This window comes from Scylla paramamosain, chromosome 16 (genome assembly GCF_035594125.1).
Source record: "Scylla paramamosain isolate STU-SP2022 chromosome 16, ASM3559412v1, whole genome shotgun sequence".
Classification (NCBI taxonomy): Eukaryota; Metazoa; Arthropoda; class Malacostraca; order Decapoda; family Portunidae; genus Scylla; species Scylla paramamosain.
In genome coordinates, this window is record NC_087166.1 from 4159804 (window position 1) to 4184855 (window position 25052).

The 25052-nt window shown below is 42.9% G+C and overlaps 1 protein-coding gene across 2 annotated transcripts in view; it reads right to left on the reverse strand.

Annotated features, from left to right (window-relative positions):
* Positions 1–25052, reverse strand: part of LOC135107901 (homeobox protein abdominal-B-like) — a 123471-nt gene that overhangs the window by 55608 nt on the left and 42811 nt on the right. Inside the window, exon 1 of one of the 2 annotated variants that reach the window (XM_064018277.1) lies at positions 23009–23452. The exons of the other annotated variant lie outside the window; for it this stretch is intronic. The gene's annotated coding sequence lies outside the window, so the exon portion shown is untranslated. Of the gene's footprint in view, positions 1–23008; positions 23453–25052 lie in introns of those variants that run through there. 2 annotated transcript variants of the gene reach the window in all.

Below are 25052 nucleotides of genomic sequence, written 5' to 3' on the forward strand. Positions count from 1 at the left end.
TTCCTTTTATAGTTTTATACTGTCGTTTCTTGTGCAGCAGATGCAAATACTCTTGGTCAGTCCGTACTATGACTCAGCATGTGATCCCAACCATTGTTAATCTGATAACGTGTGTTGTGGAGTTTAATGCTTCTTTTTTTTTTTTTCTGGTTGGGGGACGGACGTAGTTTAAGTAAAGTTTAAGATTTATTTTTTCTAATGGTCTTGTTAAGGATTATCAACGTCCAACCAGCCCTGGCCTTTCTCTTTGTGACTCCTCCTCCCCTGTCTAAGGATGCCACGCAGCTGATTTGACTCTCCACTTATTTCCTTCATTTACAACTGTTATTATTTGTACAGAAACACCTTTGTTATGAATGCCATGATACTGAAACGGCGCTGCTTCCTTCGCCTGACTTTTTTTTTCGATTTTATTAAATGGTATTGGTTTCCAGTATGTTTTGGTTAGTTTTATAATGAGGCTTAGTGAATGGATAGGTAGATTCGTGTGTATGCAGAGAGAGAGAGAGAGAGAGAGAGAGAGAGAGAGAGAGAGAGAGAGAGAGAGAGAGAGAGAGAGAGAGAGAGAGAGAGAGAGAGAGAGAGAGAGAGAGAGAGAGAGAGAGAGAGAGAGAAGGGAAGGACAGGACAGGATGAAGATGAAGGACGGTTAAAGAGCAGGATAGGAGAAAAGAAGGATGGGAAATGAGAGAGAGGACAAACAGACTACACATACATACATACACACATACATACACTAGAACACTTATTGACTGATTTACCTGAACCATTTAATTAAACTCTACGACGTATACGCTTCTATCTCGCTGAGCACCACCTCCCTGCAACCCTCAGCCTCACTTCTGGGCCGTAGCTCCCCATCTCCTGAGCCTCCCGCTGCCTTCCCTTAGCCACCCTCGATTTTCCCTGTTCTCGATCCCACCGTCTGCAGTCTCGTTGGCGCCCAGACAGACCCGCAGTACCAATAACCATTTACATGTTGATCAATTTGCAACACCACTGGTTATGAAGCGAGGGCCCGAATGGTGGAAGGAAGGGCGAGGTGAGGCAGAATATTAAGACAGGCGCGGCGCTTAATGGGAAGGGAGAGAGAGAAAGGGAATGGGGTATGTGAAGGGATGGGTAAAAGACAAAAGAGGGAACGTAAGGTTGAGAGAGAGAGAGAGAGAGAGAGAGAGAGAGAGAGAGAGAGAGAGAGAGAGAGAGAGAGAGAGAGAGAGAGAGAGAGAGAGAGAGAGAGAGAGAGATGAAAAGGGACAACTGCATGTAAACTGATAAAATATTGGCGGTGGAAAACATGTAAACAATAAGGGAAATAGTGTTATGAGGAGTATATTTTATTACATACTCGTAAGTTTGATGATCAGTAAACAGGAAACAAAAATAAAATAGAATAGGAAAATAATGTTAAAAAAAAGCAAAGAAAACAAAACGAAAAACAAATACGTATGAAACAATCATTACGCGACACCTGCTTGAGCTTTTGTCTTCAGAACACCTGTCTACGATTTGTTTATGAGGCCCGTACACCTGCTCTCTATGTGAAGTTCACCATGTGTGTGTGTGTGTGTGTGTGTGTGTGTGTGTGTGTGTGTGTGTGTGTGTGTGTGTGTGTGTGTGTGTGTGTGTGTGTGTGTGTATACGAGCGGCTCCTCTCTTGTGAGCTGTGGCGGAACAGCTGGCGAGTGAACAGGAGCCCCACCTTACTAAATTGTTTTGGTCCGGCGGCCGAACTTCCTTGATGGGTATTTGTGGGGAAGCGGCGCGAGGGGGAAAGGCATGGGTGAGTGGAGAAAGGTGGCTGGCCAAGGGAGGGTAACTGTGTAAAGAATGAATGGTGTTTTAAGTATTCATAGTACGGTGGTGAAGGTAGTTGTAATGTGTGTGTGTGTGTGTGTGTGTGTGTGTGTGTGTGTGTGTGTGTGTGTGTGTGTGTGTGTGTGTGTGTTTGACATTTCCATTTAATTCATAAAACAATATTCACCCATTTGAAAGTACATGTAGGTAGAAACAGAAAGAAAATAGAAGAAATAAAAGAAAAGAAAATCTTAAACTACGTATTAGAATACACACACACACAAAAAAAATGTTCTAGTTTCTTTATTTATACGAATATTATTATTATTTTTTTATGATGTTTAATTTCAATTTTTTTAAAGTTTTCTTTTGATTTATATTTTTTTTGAAACTTCTATAATAATTCGAGTTTAATCTGGGCATCATTGTGCAGTGCTTCCTTCAGCCTGTTAACTTCCACGGTGATATAATTAAGTAACTCACGTAACTGCAATTGAACTTTAAATTTTTCAGTAGATATCTAAAGTGCTAAGTAGAAAAATATAAAATTCACTTAAGTTTTCGCACTACAGGTGCCATTAAAAGTCTCATAAAAACACCATTTCATTAAAACATTCTCTACCTTCATCCATTTTTGTTTCCTCCTATTCTTCTACCGAGATTTACCCACCTTCCTTTACAGTCCATTTTTCCCTCTATCTATCACGCCGTCTACTTTCAATCCACACTTGTCCCTCCGTTTATGCAAACCTTTTCCCACTCACCCTCCCTTATCGCCGCGGCACTTATCTCCTTGCTCTTACCCCTCTGTCCATTCCAAGTCCCGATACATTTATTCTTTGCTACTTTCCTACCTCCCTCGCCTCTTCCCTTCCTTTCCTCCACCCTTCCACTCCCTGTCCTCCTTGTCCCTCCTCCCGGCTCCTTCCTAAGCCTCATCCCCTCATTCTTTCTTTCTTTCCCTCCTTATCCCGGCTCCCCTTTCCTTATCATTGGCACCATCAGTTGGCACTTCTTCTTTCCAGGGGTTAGGGAGCCCAGGGGAAATCACACGAGTTCCCGCTTGGAATTCACTAAGAGGCGCTTTGGAGTACAACCGCTGAAATGTTGACGTGGTGTGGCTGAGGCTCTTGGCTAGGGATGTGATGTAGAGTGTGGTGTGTGCTGAGTGTTAGGTGTGGATAGTGTGATGCATAGGGTGGTGTCGATTGTGTGATATAGAATGTGGTGTGTGGTGATAGCTGGGTGTGGGTGGTGTGATGCAGTATGTGGTGTGCAGTGAGTGGTAGTTGGAGATGGTGCCGTGTAGAGTGTGGTGTGTGTTGAGTACAGAGTGGAGATGTTGTGATCTAACCTATGGTATGGTATAGAGTAGTGTGTCATGTAGAATGTAATGTAGTGGTGAAATTGTTGATGTGGAATTATGTAGTGAAATTTTTAAAGGGACCAATAGCGTTTTCTTGGACCTTTAATTTCACAATTATTAAACAGTTAGTCGTTAACTTTCACGATCCGTACCGTTATGAATATATATTAATCAAAACAATATTCTATTTATCTCATCAGACACGTAATGTCAACCTTCACTTAAGCTATCCATTACTATGAACTGTAGCGCATCCTTCTTACTGCTTTCCCCATTAGCGTGTTGCTCATATCACACTGTTTTTTTGCACGAGGGAACACCCAACACTTGGACAACACACACAACCTCATGAAGGTTCCTCACTTCCCCGTTAAGAGTGACTAAGGCATACCAAGAGGCACTAACACGAACCAAAACACACACATACACTTGCTAAAATGCACAGTAAGAAAGCGGGAGGCAGCGGAGGCACCCAGAGCCCCAGGAGAGGGTGTCGTATGCTCATGTTTACAAGAAAAACCTTCCACTGGCGCCCGAAGCCCAACTGACCGCGTCCGGCGTCCTTTGATCCCCTTCGTCGGCGTAAACACTCCGGGAGGCGAGGAGAAAGAGAGAGAGAGAGAGAGAGAGAGAGAGAGAGAGAGAGAGAGAGAGAGAGAGAGAGAGAGAGAGAGAGAGAGAGAGAGAGAGAGAGAGAGAGAGAGAGAGAGAGAGTGAGAGAGACAAGACTCGACAAGGGAAAGGGTAAACATGATGCTTTGATTAAATCTGCATGTAAAAGACCTCTCCCCCTGTTCAGCGCCAGCACAGATTAATTATGCCGCTACAGCCAAGGCGGCTGTAGCATGTAATGTAGTAGTTGTAGCAGGGAAAGCACCATCAGTAGTAGAAGCAGCAGCAGCAGCAGCAGCATTAATAGTAGTAGTAGTAGTAGTAATAGTAGTAGTAGTAGTAATAGTAGTAGTAGTAGTAGTAGTAGTAGTAGTAGTAGTAGTAAAGGTAGCAACAATTGTTGTTGTTTTAGGTCATTGTGTTGCTTTTCTTTTTATAGATGACGATTGTTTGTTGTTGTTTACATAATAATGCTGTGATGGCGGTGAAAGATGTAGTGATTTCGGTAATTTTATGGTGAAAGGTTTGGTCTCGTCACTGGCTTAATAGTGTAGGTTGGATTAATCCATAAATGTTTATGAAAAGGTAGTGACATTACCACGTATGGAATTAATTGGAAAAAGGTATGAAAACAAGTTTCAAAATCTATTTAAAAAAATACTTCCATTACATAATAATGGGATTCTGGACTGAAAATGTTTGTTTTACATGTCAGCCATAGGCTGTAAGAGGAAAAAATATTTGTGTCATCTCTTTTGGGGTTTCTGAAGTGTTACGCCACCGGTGTGTTGTGGTGTGACGTGTGCTGTCTTGCGTCACTGCGAGAGAGGGACAAACGTTAGTTTCATGGCGTCCGTGCCGTGCACAGCATAACTTGTCTTAATCTGCACCGAGACTCAGGATTTATGTATCTTCCTTTATAACATTTCATAAGTAGTTTGTTTAAGAGTTTAGTTCAAAGCCACAAAGGCACGATATTTTGCAGGAGTTATACTGTCTGTTTTGTTTGTCTTTCTTTTAAGAGAAGAGAGCACCTCTTGCCTGCCATATATATATATATATATATATATATATATATATATATATATATATATATATATATATATATATATATATATATATATATATATATATATATATATATTGAATGTGTGTGTGTGTGTGTGTGTGTGTGTGTGTGTGTGTGTGTGTGTTTGTGTGCGTGCGTAGGTGCACGCACGCGTATGTGTGTGTATAACGAGAGAGAGAGAGAGAGAGAGAGAGAGAGAGAGAGAGAGAGAGAGAGAGAGAGAGAGAGAGAGAGAGAGAGAGAGAGAGAGAGAGAGATTTTGAATAAGAAGAACAAGAAAAATCAAGTGGTATCTGCTGCATCAGCTTGGCATGAAGGCAACACAATCTGATCGTCTCCCTCTACGTTTTTTCTTAGGTTTACTATCTGATTCACATTCCACGATACTCATAAAAATATGTAAATGCATCAGTATATTGCTTTAATAATTTGGTCGATACAGAACCTTTTTAATTAAGAACCATTTTTTTTATTTCGGAGCAACAACCTCAGCTATTTGGATTAAGAGTTTTGTTTTTAACGATGCATCGGGGGCTTCAAGTCAAAGTGAAAAATAAAACTTTATACCAACTCTACAATGGATAAAGTTATCATTGATGTTACTGTTCTAGTATTGTCTTTGTTGCTGAGAGTGATGGTTGTTACGTAACTAGGATATTGTATAAGACGCGTAAGGAACTCATAGAACATCACAAACACCTATATACATTTCATAATAAATAAATAGAAGAGAAAATAAAATAAAAGACGGAAAGAAATAAACAGAGGAAGATGAGGAAACGGAGGAAGTTGGGGCGAGGAGAGGAAGGAAAGAGAGAGGAGAGGTACAGAGCGAGGGAGGAAGAAGGGCGAGAAAAAGGAGGGAAAGGGGAAGTAAAATGAGAGGCCTCCGTCGTGTCGTTAGCGTCTATGATGTAAACAAGGCAACAAGACTGGCCATTGAGGCGGGTCTGGCGAAGGTCTGCTTTGGGGAGCAACTTATGAGCCTGGCGGGAGTCCCTTCAGTGTGTATCTGTGCCTGTGACGGACTACCAGAAGTGCTCCTTGAATCTTCCTCCTCCTACTCCTTTCCCTCTCTACCATTCTTTATCATTCTCCATCATATTTATGTTCCTTTTCTTTCTGTTCAGTATTCAAGAGGTGGTATATGAAAAATTAACAGGAAATTTATATATATTGTTACTGGATGTGTGATTGTCCGTGCCCTTGTCCGTGTTCGTGTACGTGTTTCATCGTCCTCTTTCCCCGCAGTGCCTCAGGTTGAACAAATCCTGATTAGGAGTGAGCCTTCGCCCGCAAGTCTATCGAGGCAGATCGCTAAATCGGCCGTGTTTTATGACGCTTCCTTCATACATCGCACGAGTAGATGAGCCGCTGTTCAACTTTATTGGCGTGTAATTCGTGTGGTGCTTTCCTAAGTAATTTGTGGCGGGGAACCGAGCCGCCTAAGGGCCGCTGCCTGCTTGTGCTGGGAGGCCCGACCGTCGCTGCTGCAGAACTGTATTTGTTTGATCTCGGGTCTTGTGTGGCGGTGGTCAGTTTTCCGCCAGCGGCAAGAAAGGCGTATGTTTACCTGTCTCGTGTTCCCTTGATAAATGTGTAGTTATGTCGCTGAAGACACAAAATAGTAGCTGAAAGATTGAAAATTATTGTTTTGCATGACTCTGATATGGAAATTCAGCCAAATATGAACTTAAGGATGAAGATAAATGTGGCGTCGTTTGTCTGTTGATGTTATGTAAGTATTTCACTGTGCATGCTTTGAACTAACGTAAACATTTATGTAATGCAGCGTGATATAACTACCGCAGGTGTGAGCTTTAAAATAGTGCAATTTAAATCATAAAAAATACAACATTAAAATCCGTATTTACCTGCACAGCTGCGTATAAGTCACGATTTTCTCATGTGAGGCGTGATAAGGGCGACACATTGGGTATGATTTCTTGAGGAGGCGCGGCACTAAAGAATAAAATTGTATGTAAATAAATATATATTCATCCTCAGTGGCCCTTGAGTGTGCCAGCTTCAGGTGTTTACGAGTACTTAAACTGAGAATATTCACTTGGGAAGAACTGAGAAACTTGCTGCTGGGATGTTTACTCTTACTTTTTTTTCGGTGTCTGAAGTCTCACCACCTGCTTTTCTTTTCCCCATACTCCTCACCTTCCCTCCTTTTTTTTTTTTCTCTCTCCTCGTTAGTCTCTTAATTTTTCTTAATCCATTGCTTTGATTTTTTGCTACATGACCCTCCTTACATTTTAATTCCTCTCCTACTCCTCTTCTGCTTTTCTTTTCCCCCATACTTCACACCCTCCCCATCTTTTTTCTTCCTCGTTAGTCTCTTCATCTTTCTTAATCCATTACTTTGATTTTTTGTTGCTTCTTCCTCTCTATCCTTAGCTCCTCTACTACCAGTCTCTCTTTTTTTCCCACTAGCTCTCCCCTTCACATCCTTAACAAAAAATCTACCCCTGGGGCAGACATGGCGTCCGACAGTAGCGCTGACAGCAGGGATAAGAAGCAAACGTAAGAGGATAGGTCCTAATTTTCCTCAGCAGGGGAAGAAGGTGGAAGCCATTGATGCTAGCAGACGGGGATAAGGCTGGGGAGAAGAAGCAGGCTGATCTGCGCCCCCTGCTGTGTGGTTTATAAAATGGGTGTGGTGGGGAGGAGGATGCGGGGAGGGGAGGGTGAGGTCACCGAACTTTAAGTTGAATTTATTGCCCTTTTTTTTCGTAATTCATCCTTCCTGTCAAACATTCTAGTGTGTGGCATGGAATACGTTTATTTCTTTTATTTTGTGTTGAATTAGAAGTCCTTTTTTTACATTTTTATGTAATTATTTTCAGTTATTTACACAGGATGTTTAGGAATCGCCATCAAAATGGGTTTTTCGATTTCATATTTCTAACAGCAGTGACAGGGTGACTCTGGTGTCTGGGTGGTTAAGATGAGGGAGAGAACCTTGATCTGTGAATGGAAGGCTGCTGGATTATACGATGGGATGCCTCCTGGCAGGGGAATTAGACTCTGGGACACCCGCGGTGGAGCCATTTTGATAGTGGGGAAGACGAGGCCTACAGTAATCCTACTGCCATCTGAGTTAGCGGACAACTGGACGTCCATACATACGGTCTAATTATATGATAAGACCTTGAAACTCTCTTTTTTTCCCTTCTTTCTTTTATCTCCAATGAATTATATTTCCTTTTTTCTTTCCTTTTTTTTCTGTTTTCTGCCTCACTTATTGGGGCGGCGACGGAGGGGAGGGGAGGTGGCGGAGAGGAAGCGTGGTCTCGTAAACCCACCGACCGTGACAACACCGCAAGAAGCTGTGGTTGAACCTTTACGTTAAGGAACCTACTCATTACTTAATGCCACGACAAATCCACAACCGTGAGTTCCTGGTGTGTGTGTGTGTGTGTGTGTGTGTGTGTGTGTGTGTGTGTGTGTGTGTAGTTGTGACAGGGAAAGCATCTGTGTATTTTCTCGCGTTGAGTCTGTATGAGGTGGAATAATGTCGTGTGCCTTGTGGTGTGTGGCGAGGTGGAGTGTATCTGTACTAAATATCTGAGACTAGCATGTGGCAAGTGCACAATATTTTTTCTTTTTTTCTTTTTATGTTCTGAATTCCATCTCCATTTTATTCTTGTAATCAATCGGTACTTTTTTCTTAAACAAAACTCTAATTGATTTTCATTATAATGTTTTCATTGTTTTACTAATGCATCTAAATTTTGTACTCGATATATATACATTTTTACGTTACATCTCTTATTCTTCAGTTCTGTTTATATTTTCAACTCCGTGTATTTAATATTAGCTTCTTCCCTTCTCCTCTTTATCTTCTTTTGTTTTCCATTATTTTCCTAATTTATTTTATTTTTGTCCTAAACATCCTCTACATCATTATTTTTGTTTCCTAACTTCTTTCACTCCTCAGCCTCCCTGCTCTCCTTTACCTTCCTTAATCTTACAGTGTTTTCTTAATTGATCAAATACTTATTCTCCATACTACTTTTTAGCTGTTTTCCTGTACTTTCCATCTTTTTATACTATAGACCGCCTTTCATTTAATTTCACCTCGTCCTCTGAATCATGTATTATCCTCCATCATTTTCATAATACATATAATTTTCATTGTCTTCTTTCTCCCCCTACGTCGTTTGTTCCTCCAACCGTTTATATTATCAGCCTCCTTGTAGCCAGTTTTAGCTCCCCCTCTCCTTCCCTTCATCTTCTTTCGTCTTCCATTATCCCTCCGCCACCTCCTTCCCTTCGGCGAATTCTCCGCTTGAGTAAACAAACCGAGCAGGTGAAACGAGACGAACAGGCTTGGGAGGATGCGGGTGTCAACAGGCAGTGCTAGAGACACAAAGATCTGGATTTACAGAACCGTGTCGAGATTCGTACAAATATTTTTTTATCTTTTCCCCTCCTAGTAACTCTTCCCTCGCCCTTGTACTTTGTCTTCTCATTCTTATCCTTCTCAATCTGTGTGTGTCTCTTACATCTCCATCTCCTAAATCTGCTCCATCTTTGTTTTATATTCTTTAGTTCCTTCTTCTCTGCCTCTTCTGTTTCTACCTCCTCCGCCTACTTATGCTACTGCTCTGCTTTCATATTCATATTTATATACGAGTACTCCTTTTTTTTTTTTATCTTATGTATTAATGAATAGAATAAAATAACTCTATACCTGGTGGTGCTGTCCAGAAACCTCCGTCCTGATATCAGATTAAAATGGCAATTGTAAGATGGCGAAAGGAGGGGAGGAGTGGCCAAGCAAACCGGTTAGTGCCTGCAGAGCTGAGCAAAAAGCATAACATTTTAGGAGAAGAGGAGGATAAGGCCTTGTGAGCTGGAGGAGGGGATGGAGGAAGAGATAGAAGGAGGAAAGGAGAAAGGAGAAGTGGAGAGAAAGAGAGAGAGGTAGACATGGAAGTACGGAGGATTGCAATGGAGAGTGGACAGAGAAGAAGAAAAAGAGAAGAGTGGAAGCGGCAGGTCTGAGTCTGGGCATAAACACTTCGCCTCAGGAATCACCAGCCAAGAGACATGCTCCTCCCGCCCCAGCACTTGAGTCCAGCCCTCCCGCCTCCCTCCCGGCCACGCTCGCCTCTCCTCCTGCCGCACAAAGGGTCGTCTCCCCAGAGGACTCACTTAGCGGGGTCGGCCGTGCTAGTATCGGGATTGGCTGCCAGTGTAACGAGTGTCATTCCTATGCTAGTGACAACCTGGCTACGGCCGCGTTCGAAACCCGTCCAAGAGGCGAACATACACCAGGATCAGCACGCTTGCCTGTCTCGCTCGCTCTCGCTCTCTCCCTCTGTCTCACTCTTTACCTCTCCTCTCTCCTCGCCACCCTTCCTCCTTCCTCCTTCCCTTCCCGCCCGCCTCCCTCCACCCATGTTATCGGCGGACCTCCACTTATCCTGCTCTTGAGCCACCATTAGCATTCTCCCATGGCATCATCTCGAACTCTTTCAACCTGACGAGTTTCCCGACTTTGTGTGTGTGTGTGTGTGTGTGTGTGTGTGTGTGTGTGTGTGTGTGTGTGTGTGTGTGTGTGTGTGTGCGTGCGCTCGTGTGCGTGTGCATAGCCATATATAGTTTTGTTTCTCTCCTCCGCACAGTTCTCTGGTACAGATGGGTGTCAGAGGCTGGCTGGATGGCTGTTGGTGAGGCTGAGTCTGCATTCCAAAACAGGCTGACAGCTTATCGCATCGAGCTAATTGTAGCCGCTCTAGTTTCAAGGATGTTAAGGAAAGGGTGAAGGTACAGGGAGAGAAAAGGGAGAGAGAGAGAGAGAGAGAGAGAGAGAGAGAGAGAGAGAGAGAGAGAGAGAGAGAGAGAATATACATATTGGGAAATGCTGGAGGTCGAGTCTAGTTAGAATGCGATGCGTCCTATTTCACCGTAGAAGACGTCTCTCGTGACGTTTATAAGACCTTACGTTTAATAGCATCGTTCGTGTTATCTGTGGAGGGCTCGCATCCTAGGCGTCGGGCACCGTGCGCGGCTAATGTGTGTTTTGTATGCACCAGACACCCTCAAGCGCCGCGCGGGACCAAAACAAGCAGGGTCTGAGTATGCCAAGGGTCACACACCAGTCATGGATGAGGGTTATTATCTGTTCATTACTTATGTTTACCTCAACTGCATTGGCTTTGCTCTCCATGGGGCTACAAACTTTGCCTCCTCTTATGTCCCAAAAGGGGGCACTGGCTTCTCTCGTCTCCCTCTCCATCTGCAGAGTTTCTGTGGTTAGTTTCGTCTTTGTTAAATTTTCTGGTTTGTTTGACCATCTATTAGTTTTAGTTTGGGTATATCTGTGTAGCTGTCATTTATTTTATACATCCTCTATGTCCTTTTAGTGTGTAAGTAAATTGAACTTATCATGCGTTTTATTCAGAGTTCAGATAGTCAACATTCAAGATGGGCATCGAAGGTCAGGTTCGCCTAAGTCAACAATTTCTTATCGTCCGTGTCCCTTCCACTCCTGGCTTCACTCCCCGCGCCTCCCTCCGTCCACGTTATCCCCAGTAAATGCTTATGTCGTTTATGGCCTCTTGACACAGCCTCCCTTAGCTCTGGCCGTCCTATATAGCCGTGTCGGTGCGAGGGCTGCGCCGGGAATCAACAGTTTCCGTGGTATTGTTCCGCGTTTGGGCCGTGCCCTGCAGACCTGTGGGAGGAGATTTTTCTTTTTTTTTTTTTTTTGAGAAAAGATGCAGCACCCATGTTTTGTCAATATACCAGTTAATTCATCAAGACAGCAAATGTGTTAAGTTTGCAGAAACATAACGTCACGTTCTGCTCTTTCCGCATCTCTCTCTCTCTCTCTCTCTCTCTCTCTCTCTCTCTCTCTCTCTCTCTCTCTCTCTCTCTCTCTCTCTCTCTCTCTCTCTCTCTCTCTCTATATATATATATATATATATATATATATATATATATATATATATATATATATATATATATATATATATATATATATATATATATATATATATATATATATGGTTTTTTATTTATTTGTTTATTTTTTTCAAATCAGGGATGCTCATTTCACCACCGTATTGTTGTTTTCATTCTTTTATGAGCATATTGAGACTGTGCCAGGAACAATAGAAACTTTCCTTATTTAATTCAATCTTGCAACGGAATTATTTTCTCCTCATGACAGCATCATCGTAATTCACGAACTTCTGCGCTATAAGTAGTAGATTCGAGACAGGACTTTCGTCAGATACACTACTTTTCCTTCATATTTTTCTTTAGATTTTCATGAATTTCCCTGTCGTGTACACCCAGCAGCTCACCTTTGGCCCCACGCTGTAACCTTTCCCGCACTCAGCAATCAGTGGTGCACGTATTGAGCCAGAGACTGTTCGTGGCCTGCGTCGCTGTGGTGGTGTGAGAGGCGGCGCCCCGAAGGCGGTGGGCTTAGGCTTAGACGATGGCAGAGAAAACGGACCTCTGGATGTGTTTATTTAGTCTTGCTGGGCAGCTCTCTCCTCGCCGCCCGGATGTTTCGCAAATATCTCCTGCTTTGTCTTGAATTTATGTGTCACCTGGGTACTTTGCTCCCTTACAGTTCTCACCGTAAGATTTTACTTTTCTTCACTGACAAATACAGTTCTCACCGTAAGATTTTACTTTTCTTCACTGACAAATAAGAAACAACGCTTTTATTGACCCGGCATAGATCCCACTGACTGCGTCACAAGGAAAGTATCAGGAAATCAAAGTACGAGCTCTAGAAGCCTACTTTAATCTGTATTTTCATCACTGAGCCGTCGGGTGAAAGTATTATTAATGTTGAGATATCTCCACTCCAGAGGCTTGCACGGCCTCGGTTTAATTAGACTGAAGAGCAGCAGCTGCTCTGCCTCGAGCAAGACCAGACGGGCGGGGCAACGCACCGCCTCGCTGGTGGTCTGCACTTTAGGGAACTTGAGGATGAGGCAACTTGAACGTGTTCCCTTACTCCTGGTTGCCTTTCCTATCCCACCTCCTGCATGAGGCTCAGTTAGCCACGTAGTCCCAAAGGCCACTGATTCTTGCCGTCCTGAGACCTAGAAATCCTTTCAGAATTCCTCGTACGTCGTCTGCAATATTCGGCCAGGATGGTAACGAGCGAGCGGCGGTAATAAAGCGGCCAAATGTGCTCAGCGTGGCCAAATATTAAGCCTGGGCCACCGAGGTTGGCCCCCCGCCAGCCGTGTCTCTCCAGTAGGCGTGTAACCTGCCGGCCCTCTCTCCTCCCACAGCCCTGCTCTCCCCCTTCCTGCTGGTCTTGGTGGACCCACCTCATGGCAGACTGCACCCATGACCCAGGAGCGCCACGGGGGGAGGGGGTGGCTAGGGGAGTATTACACGTGTTGCTGTCCACACCACAACAGCCTTGGTATAGGGCGTGGACACCCGAGACCACCGTAGCTGGGAGAGTCATTACGGGAACAATCTCCTCTATGAGTTCATGGAGGCGCCTTGGAAATTTGGTTTAGGCAGGTTATAAAACCAAAGCATAGCAAGGTGACCCTGAACTTTACCTGTAATAAAGGAGGTTGCAGACCCACCTGGCCACCACTCTGCCTCCACTTACTTGCTAAAGAAAAACAACATTAAGTCTCGGAATTGCCTATAGATATTTCCGCTCAACGTTATCCACATTTCAGTTACAGTGTTCAGAGAAAGAGAGAGAGAGAGAGAGAGAGAGAGAGAGAGAGAGAGAGAGAGAGAGAGAGAGAGAGAGAGAGAGAGAGAGAGAGAGAGAGAGGGAGGGAGAGAGAGAGAGAGAGAGAGAGAGAGAGAGAGAGAGAGAGAGAGAGAGAGAGAGAGAGAGAGAGAGAGAGAGAGAGAGAGAGAGAGAGAGAGAGAGAGAGAGAGAGAGAGAGAGAGAGAGAGAGCAGAAGGCTAGCTCGACTAACAGATAAAGATCTAAACGTGCATACATATTACCTCGCCGCCAGATAGTTCAGTGAAAGTTCCCTTGAAGAAACGCAAAATGTAATAATGCCCAGGAAAACTTTACCTCGCGAAAAGAAAAGAAGTTGAGTGAAAACAGAGAACCGCTGCGAACAACAACTGTCGTGGAAGATGAGTCTCGTGAAGTTTGAAAAATAAAACCATAAAAGAGACACAGAGTTGCCATTTTTAAGCGAGTCGCCGGGAAAAGTCTCCGTTGCGATTAACTGCGCGAAATTCCAGGTCTTTATAACAACTTCGGAGTCCAATCTAACTTTAGCAACAAACTACAGTCCACTAGAAGAGCCGCCGCCGCCGCCGCCGCTGACGCCGCCGCCGCCCGCCCTCATCTTTCACCCCCACTCCCCTTCATCACGTCCTCCCGCTCTCCCTCACAGCTGGTTGCGTTATCTTGTGGCAGCCCTTAGTCTCTCTCTCTCTCTCTCTCTCTCTCTCTCTCTCTCTCTCTCTCTCTCTCTCTCTCTCTCTCTCTCTCTCTCCGTAAATCCCTAGCTATCTCTTTCTCAACTTTGCTCATCCCCATCCTCTTTATCTTATCTTTTCTCTCACTTGGCCACACTTCCTTCTTATTTATACTGTTCTTCGCACTTTTCCTCCGCCTTTCCTGTGTCGTGCGCAAGTCCTTTTCAATCCTTCTCTCGCTTTTCTTAAATCCTGTTGGCTGTCTGCCTGTCCTGTTTTATCTATGCATTTTTTTTTTCATAATTCTTTTGTTCTCATCCTTACCACACTTAAAACTTTTCTCCTGCTTCCTCCTCCTTTTCTGTCCTCCCGCTGCCTCCTCCTCCTCCTCCTCCTCGTGCTTTTTTTTTCTTCTTTCTTTCTTCCTCGCGTCCTCCTCCTCCTCCCAGCCTAATTCTCCCTCCTGCCCGGCCCTCGTTTTCTTTCCTCCCTCATATTGCTTTTTGGACCATGAAGCTTTATCCTCGTTGACTATTTTTCTTTTTCATAATTGGAAAAGTTGATGAAATTTAGGACTCCACTATTCTGAGAAAGAGAGAGAGAGAGAGAGAGAGAGAGAGAGAGAGAGAGAGAGAGAGAGAGAGAGAGAGAGAGAGAGAGAGAGAGAGAGAGTATAGTTTTATCTTAATGTTTTACCCAATATAGTTAAATAATAGGAACTTTTTTTGGGGGGATTTAAGAAAGTCATTATTTAGCAAGAGAGCAAACAGGAAATAGTTTCATAAAGCAGTATCTTACTTTCTGACCTTCCCTACCATTTTACTTGTGAATTCTTTCTTCGGTAAATATAAAAGAATAAATGAGTTAAATCAAATAAACAGACAAATTAAACAAAATATATAATTAGATTGCATTTATAGTGGGTATAAGAATAAACAAGACCAAAATACTCCTCATTGGAATATAAAAAAAAGGCCTTATTGTACTCTGATCATATACTAATGTGATATATGAAGACGCAACGCACTGAGAAGCTTAGATTAAGAAGCCTTTTTGTGCCTTTTGTAGTATGGCCGAGTCTCCCGCCATCTGTCGCCCTTCGTACAGACCCACAGGGCTTCCAAGTGGCATCCCTAGGAAATAAAGCCTCCCCTTGGATGCTATTTAAGCCACGATACACAGAACGATAAACAGAAACAAAAACAACAACAACGCCAGAGATTTATTTTGATATTAGGTTCAGTTGTGTGTGTTAGTGTGTGTGTGTGTGTGTGTGTGTGTTTGTGTGTGTGTGTGTGTGTGTGTGTGCTGTGACGACACTCAAGGTCTTGGCCACTTAAACACGGAAACTAAACAAAAACTTGCCTTATACTAAACACAATCGCATTTTTTCTTCCTTCTTTTATTTTATTATTATTATTATTTTTTTTTTTTTTGCTACGAAGATGAGACATAAGATCTCGGCCACGGGGAGACGGAAAACAAAACAAACAAAAACAAAGTAGTTGTACCCTAAAAGCACCCTCACCATTGTCGCACTGTTCGGAATCCGCCCCGTCCTTCCATCTCCCCGCCCTGCCATCTCCCCGCCCTGCCATCTCCCCGCCCTGCTATCTCCCTGCCCTGCTATCTCCCTTCCCTGCCATCACCTCGCCCTGCCATCCTCTCTCCCTGCCATCTCCCCGCCCCCTCCCGCGTACACTGAGGGCGTGGAGGGCGTTAGGTGCCATCGAGAGGCCGAGAGGAGAGCGGTTCCGTGTCGTGAGGGGAAAGAGGAAGGAGGGAGAACAGCAAACATCGGTCACTACTTTCGTTCTTCTGTTTGTGCAGTTTAAAGCCGAAATAAAGGTCAGGATAAACCGGATATAAAGGACAGGACCATTACTGTACCCCGTCTTAGTCTTTTGATGTTATTGTTTTGCTTTGCTGTAGAATAAATTGGTTAGTGAAGTAAAAAGTGGTGAAATTTTTTGTTCACTCACATGATTCTAAGAGTAAGAAGTGCGTTTAATATTATTACCATTATTATTATTATCATTATTATTATTATTATTATTATTATTATATACGAATCTTTTCGCTTTTGTTTATGAGATCCTCGTAAATCATCAAATCAACTTTATTTTCCTCGTGGCTTCTTGCGCTACACGTAAACCTCCGAACAGAGCCTTGATGAAGCAAAAATTAATCCCCACGCTGTGTAAACTTGGAGACTTACCCTTGGCCTCCTCGCTCTCCCCCCACAGGCATCCCCCACACCTCCCGCCCCTCCCAGACCCTTCTTTCCTACAGCCCCTGAGCCTCGGTTAGCACTGACGCACGTCCCTCCGAGATGAAACGTGTGAGAAAAATACGAAAGTGTGTGTGTGTGTGTGTGTGTGTGTGTGTGTGTGTGGTGTGTGTGTGTGTGTGTGTGTGTGTGTGTGTGTGTGTGTGTGTGAAGAGAGAGAGAGAGAGAGAGAGAGAGAGAGAGAGAGAGAGAGAGAGAGAGAGAGAGAGGAATACAAACACAATTATATCTTGGAGTGTACACCCTAAACACATACTTCAAGTCGTTCTATTTAATTATTACAGCCGTCATCACCATTCGCTGCAGCGCAAAGACAGACACATCCGTAGGAGTTTCATGTTTTCAGTACTTTCTGGAAATTTTTTTGTCATCTTTTTGGTGTTTTACTTTTATTTTATTTTTTTTATCTCGTCAGGTGCTGTTGTGAAAATACATCTGCAGACACCCCTTTGATTTTCTTTCTGTTACGTCTTATTATGTCTTATTATGTCTATCCATGTGCAGCATTATCCCTCACGCACGTCAAATTAACCCTGGCTCTGCTCTGGACTCCCTGGGTACGTTGGGAATATTTCTCTTGTGAATAAATTGAAGTCAACATTACCGGCGACTAATATTCACGGGGGTGTTCCCGAAGGACAGGCGCCGCCCGAAAATTTACCAAGCCAGGACACGCCCACCTGGAGCCTCGTTAGTTCCGTCCAATTAGAGGCCGGGGGAGCAACTTTCCTACCGCCTTGGCTCAGGTGGAGGGCGGCGGCAGCGCGGCCGACACACCAAGCCGCCTGTGACCCCCGCACTAATAATATGACGTCTGGAGCCCGGCGGCGAGACACGGTTACCAGCCAAAAAGTGTCCCGCTCAGACTTTAGGAAGCAGGTGAAGCAGGTGAAGCAGGTGGTGTGGTGAGGACGTGAAGATTTAGGACTGATGTGATTTGACGTGATAGATTCACTGCTCTTAATTTATACTTCCGCGCCTACATTTTATACTGCAACTTTTTTTTTCCCCTATTGATCTACAGCCACCGCACAGCACCCAACACACAGTATATCTTTTAAATACAAGTAGATTTTCACAGCTTCTATTTCCATGTCAGTTTACGTATACTTGAATGCACTGTTAAGCCATTTACGAAAATTACAGTAATGGATGCATAATAGTCTTGCTAATAAGATATACGTAGCTTGTCGCGACTCGTTCAAAACCGTGCTTTAATTTTAGGTTTTTGTACAAATAAAGCTGTATTATTAGACATATATAATATTCACTTGATTATCTCTAAGATTATCCGACTATACCATGTGTGTGTGTGTGTGAATGTGTATCACCTGTGTGTGTGTGTGTGTGTGTGTGTGTGTGTGTGTGTGTGTGTGTGTGTGTGTGTGTGTGTGTGTGTGTGTGTGTGTGTGTGTGTGTGTGTGTATGTGTGTGTGTTCATTATAATCTGTCAGCTGTTGCCTTCCATCTGTCCTCTCTCTCTCTCTCTTAGTCAGTTTGAAGACGAAGAGGAAGAGAATGAGGAAACAGAGGAAGAAAAACGGGACAAGAACTCTATAATGTCATGGGAGAAAGGAAGTAGAGGAATGATGAAAAGAAAAGTAAGAAAAAAAACAATCCCATAAGAAACAGTACCCAGGAGTAACGCTGAGAAAAACAAGGGAAACTATCGCAGACATTATGGAAAATTATGGGGAAAGAAAGTTAATAGGAGTCAAGGAACGAACCATTATGAGAAGTGTATGGAGCGGATGTTTGCGAGTACACACACACACACACACACACACACACACACACACACACACACACACACACACACACACACACACACCCACACACACACACACACACACACACACACACACACACACACACACACACACACACACACACACACGCACACACACTTTCCTCATCATAAACTTGCTTTCTTTATACGAACGTTCCCTGAAATAATTATTTTTTCTTTCACTCTTTTCGACCGATAACGCTTTCCGCTCGAGCCAACATTTCTCATTTTATTTACTTTCAGAAAATCACTGACAATTTATATTCATGAAGAACAGAGGAAAGAGACCGAGCCCCTCCTTCTTTCCTCTCTCTCCTTCCTTTTCCTTTCTTTCCTTCTTTTCTTTCTTGGAGGAGAGAAGAGGGAGGGATGGAGGGACATTGATGGTCCTCGCCAACCCCTCCCCTCGTTACCCTCCACGGCTCTCCCTTCCTTCCTCCCTTCTTCCCTTACTTTCCTTCTCCCCTTCTCCCCCCTTCCTCACTTCCTCAGTTCCCTCTTCATTTTATTTCCCTTTTTGAAAGATCTTTTTTTTTTTTTAATTTTCCGAAAGCAATTTCTTTTAGACTTTTAGATGCATCTCAGCATTTTTCTCCTGACCTATAACTTTCTTCTTATTCTATTTTCCTCCACCATTTTTTAAGGTTACTCAGCAATTTAGTTTTATTTCATTTCCATAAATGGTTACCTTCGATGTGCCTTTTTTCGAATCTTGAATGCCATCACTTCTATTATTGTGAATTTGCATGCATTTTTTAACTTAAACTCGCATAATATGTGATGAAAAATTTTAAATTAGGTTACGAGGAGGACGAGAGGAGGAAGGAGAAAATGAGGAGGAAGAGGAGGAGGGAGGGGGAGGATGGAGTGCCAGAGTTGCAAGGTGACACACGATTTTGATTTTATGATGCAATAATATCCCGTAATGGACCTGTAACATCTTGCAAAAATTAGAGCAACAGGTACAGTTTTGTGTGTGTGTGTGTGTGTGTGTGTGTGTGTGTGTGTGTGTGTGTGTGTGTGTGTGTGTGTGTGTGTGTGTGTGTGTGTGTGTGTGTGTGTGGTGTGTGTATGGGTATGTGTTTTTAGATAATCAGCGTCCATATAAATTATTACATTTCCATGTTTTATGCAGTATATTTAGTATAAATGCATCTATAAAAGTATATTCATATGTGTATGCAATTATATATGTAAAGTACGTTTGTATTTTTGGATCAATGTTGGAAAAAAAGTACTAAAAGAGGATTTTTCACTGTGGCATGAATACATGTATAGTACATGTTTATTTGTTTTATACAGACTGAGCAGCAAATAAAATTAAATGTACTCAAGGCCAGACGGCGAGAGAGACCAAGCGTGAACAACAGAACTCGCTTTGCCGCGCCGGTGTTCGGGCCAGACAGACGCTTGCCAGAAGATAAGAATAATGAGGGGGTCTTCCTCAAGTCATGCACACCTGTTATCACTCGCCTCCTCAATTTTCTACCTCCCCCTCCTGCTTATCCTCCTTCCTTCAATCTACGTCTGCTGATTGCTGCGTCAAGTCGTTTACTGAGAAATCTAGGAGCACTTGCAAGGAGTGGCAAGCGCAAATCTCCCTGTATCGTGAGTTTTATTGAGTACTAACTCATTGCGGATGGCGTGCCGTGGCCCCTCCCTTTGTCCCACGTCCTCACCTCCGCTCACCGGCTGCCTTAAACAGGTCTTGGGGTAAATTTAACAAGGCAAAAAAGGCTCCAGGAATGAGATTTTCGCGCGGCTTCTGAACGACGGTCCGACAGTCTTATATTCCCTGAAGTCTATTCTTAGATTACCTTTAAAAAAAAAAAAAATGTTATAAAGCAGTCGGTAATTTATTTTTAACACTATTAGTTCATTTTTTTTATTCAGTATTTTCCTCTTATTTCGACACTTGTATAGCGTGTTGGATGCAGGGGGGGCGAGGGAGGGTACAGGTGAAAGGACGCTATGGTTACTTTCTCCTGCCCCATACCCATACCTGGCCGTCTCGGAGATTGAAGTTTACGGGTGACGCTAGTCATGCTCACCGCAGATCTGAGGACGCGGGCTGGAGGAGCTGAGAATGCTGAGGTCCCTTCGGGTTTTAGTGTTTTTGTGGGGACTCGGGAACAGAACGCAGGTGGAACTGGGGTGGTGTTTTGATATTGCGTGTAATGATGCCGTCTGAGTTTTATTGTATTCTTTTTATTCAAGGCTCTAAAGTTTATTGATATTCCTCTTGTATTTATTATTTTTGAAGTTCTTGTAGGTTCTTCGGATAACATTTCCTAATTTTCATTTATCTTCGTCTATTATACTTCCTGTTGTTTATTATAGTTTTCCATCATGTTCTCTTTGTTACAAGATGTGTTCTCGTTGTCGTGTGCAGCATCCTCGTGTTCTGCCCCTCCCCTCGACGCCGCACATTAGCCATCCCATAAAGGTTCAGCCGCCCGCCGCCGGTCAGGTACCGACCCTCCTGCTTTGCTCCTCACTCCTCCTTTTGCTTGCCCATAATGAGCAGGTATATTTACGTGGCGGGAGGCTATACACGCTGCGCACACCAACATATGTACGTGCATTGCATTGCATCGCCGATACTCTCCCGATCATAACGACTAAATCAACAACAAGCCCTCCCACAGGCTTATCAGCATAAACACGAGACAGAAATTTGTAAGCAAAAATATTTTTGAAAATTTATTAGAATATTTCGATTGCCCTTGAAAGCACACCTAATATTTTACGACGATGCCCCTCTTTATGTGACATGGGTATAATTTTATTATGGTCCTGCTCCTGTTATCTTTCACGTGGTCTTGTATGTTCAAAAACATTGAAATGTCTGCACCTATTACTTACTTTTCGTGGATATGAACCTTTTTTGTCCGTTGCAAATTCTTTCGTTTTTTTGCTTCATATTTTAACAGATGACAACAAAATTGACATTAACGCATGCAAGAACAATATGTATATGCTCATTTGTTGGAATCAACAGACCTGATCCTGACCGACGGGTGGCGGGAGCAGATTATGAGAGACTTGGGAGAGAGTAAGGTGGATATTCAAACTAAAGACACCTACTGTGGGTGAAACAGTGCAGGAAAGTGACGTGGCATTAAAAAAGAATATGGAAGTGCAGCAGGTAAGCCACTGCCGCGCTACTTAGGTAATAAGGCCGCTGGCGGGGGCAGGCGGCTCGTTGCCGCCGCGGCCGCCAGCCGGCACAGCAGCTTTTTCCTCAAGCTGTACACGCGTAATATGCCTCAAATAAGGTAGTGAAATGCACGCATGCTTATTAACGTGACAGAAAACAACGCGCTCTTATAATCTTTTTGTGTTTCTAGTTATGCTTAAGTGAAAACATGGACATATATTTTACATATTGTACTTGTTATTTTTTTTTAAGAAAATTTCCTTCACCAGAAAGATAAGTTGACCAGCATGTTACTTTTAATATATCTGTGTTGATCCTTTTAGAAAATACTGAAAGACAAAGTGTTTGGGCGCTTACGCACGCATACATGTACAGCGCGCGCGCGCGCACGCACACACACACACACACACACACACACACACACACACACACACACACACACACACACACACACACACACACACACACACACACACACACACACACACACACACACACACACACACACACACACACACACACAGAACCGTAGGGAAAAAAAAAGCAGAAAACATCGTTCTTAAAAATTTGCATATTTATGATTATGCAAATGTAGGTAGGCCTAAGTGGTGGCCGCGGCCGAGGCAGGCAGAGACGGCAATCCATAGACACCATTAAAGTAAGTTCTGCTTATAAAAAACGTTCGAAAAAAGTAAAGGGAAAGGATATATTGGTAAAGATCGGTTTATTGTACAGAAGGTTGGACGACGGGGACAAGACAACCTGCACTCAGTTTCAGCGAGGCAGCGCTACGCAGATGTCACTTCTGCTCACTAAGGACTCCCTACTCCTGACGTCGTCGTCGGCTATCAGCGGGATTAGATTAAACGTGAAGATGACCCCCGATTGTGATGGAACTGTACATGTGGCTAGATTACTGGAAAATATGTTGTATTTGTGCTAAAAGAACAGAAGGAAAATATTTCTCTAAGTCGAAACACAAAAACAATCAGGTGTCTGAAAAATTGCCATGAAACATTAGAAACGACATTTTGTGAAATACACTCAATTATATATATATATATATATATATATATATATATATATATATATATATATATATATATATATATATATATATATATATATATATATATATATATATATATATATATATATATATATTCTTTGAACAATAACTTTCATTGCACAGTAATGCAAAAACTTGCAAGGTACTTTCTCGCTACTGATGTCGTATCATTTCGAAATTAAGGTTCGAATGCTGAATTTGAAAAGCAAGTTCCAAATGTGAATTGTGTATCGTTACTTTTATTCCTATTAATATTTGGGGCGAGTGTCTTCCAACCACTGAAGAGTAATGCAACAGTATACATAATGAGAATAGTCCTCGGTACATACTAGTCATAGGAAATTTGACTGAAGAAATTGTTATATACCAGAATAGAAACATAAAAGTAAAATATTAATACAGGTCCGCCAACATAAGTTTTGCTTCGCGGCAACAAGATATTGTTTCCACCACAGCTTACCTGACTTCGGGGTTCCTGGCAGGGCGGCGCCACACCACTACGGGAAGCTGTTATTTTCTCTCGTGTCCTGATGGCGTGGTGGGCGCCTCAGAGCGCCACATTACTGATGAAAATTGTTGTGCTCAGTGCAACGGGGACAGGGCGGCTTGGGGAAGGAGGGTGAGGGACCGTCTCCTCACCGCTGCGAAGACGCTTGTGTCTCGTCCGCCGCCCACGCCCAGACCCCGGCGCGCCCTCTTTCCTGGCCTCGCCGTTCGGGCACTCACGCACGCTGTCTCCTTAGCACACGGCATTTCAAATATTTTCCTGCGAGCAGTCCCAGCCCATTGAAGGACTAGAAACACATTTGAAGGAGGAAATATGGGCGTAGAAAGATTTGGTAAGGGGGAGGCGTAGGCAAGTGGGCGACGCTCCCGCCACCACGACAACACTACTGCCATCTGCCGCCAGCAGTCTAAACCTCCAGATTGAAACTCACAGTACCGACTTACGCTGAATATTCAATTTACACTCGGCACTCAAATAGAAGTGTAGGAATAAATGAAAATACTGTAATTGATATATGAATTTTCATCACTTGAAACCATTGATTAAATCTTCATGGTTTCAGTGCAACAAAAGTGAGGTGGAAAAGGACACAGTTTGTGCGGGGGAGGAGGAGAGAATATAGACTGGAGGGTGAGAGTGAGGAGTGAAGCAAGAGTGCCACATAGACGACCCTCACTTACAACCCCGATTGAGCGGCTGCAGCACAGTTGAAGTGCTGAAGTGCCCTAAGGGGCAGCCTTGACCTTTCTACCATCGACACAGTGCCAGCACTACCTGCTCCCTTCTTCAGCCTCTCCTCTTCATCATCACCATCTACTGCATCCACTACAGTGTCTCTTGCTTCTGTCACACACGCGTCTTAAATTCCATCCCTCGGGAAGCGCGTGGCCCGCCCATCACTCCACGCCAGGTCTCCGCCAACACAAACAAGCGGCAAATGGCGTGTAAATATTGTCACAGTCTCTTGCATGTCCAGGTGGCTCGGCGGTGTGGGGGAGCGAGCGGCGGCACAAAATACCTCACTTTTGTTCAACATGTTTGGTTTTCAAACAAAAAGAGAAATATTGCAAAAGTAAAAATATTCCTCATGGCCACTTTTTGACAAACAACGAATTAGTTTTGTTTGATAAAAACAGTTATATTATGTATGTCATATACATTTGATGTTACACGTTTTAAATGATAACGAAAAAAAAGGCAAGGTATTTGCAAACTGCTTCATACATATGAGTAAAAAAGATAATTTCCCTCATGTACGTAGAAACACGCGTTTGTATTCATTCATCTTTCTTAGCTCTACAATTATTGACAACCTCTAAACATTTATTTTAGATTTTTAATTGCAAATGTAGAAATTTCGTAAAGAATTAAATGATCAAATAGCATTATTCAAACTCATATGTATATATTTGTAAACGTTCGCAGAATGTCAATTAGTCATTTAATTGCTGATGAAATTGCTGCGCCAGTAATTAACAACCAGCCTAATATAAATGTGAGTGTGTGTGTGTGTGTGTGTGTGTTTATATATATATATATATATATATATATATATATATATATATATATATATATATATATATATATATATATATATATATATATATATATATATATATATATATATATATATATATATATATATATATATATATATATATATATATATATATATATATATATATATATATATATATATATATACACACACACACACACACACACACACACACACACACACACACACACACACACACACACACACACACACACACACACACACACACACACAAGAACATAAGAAAGGAGACTGCAATAAGGCCGGTTGACCTACACTGAGCAGTTCATACACTAATCATGAATGTCTCCCACATTGTCAACCTTATTATCACTTGGCCTCTCTCTCTCTCTCTCTCTCTCTCTCCTCTCTCTCTCTCTCTCTCTCTCTCTCTCTCCTCTCTCTCTCTCTCTCTCTCTCTCTCTCTCTCTCTCTCTC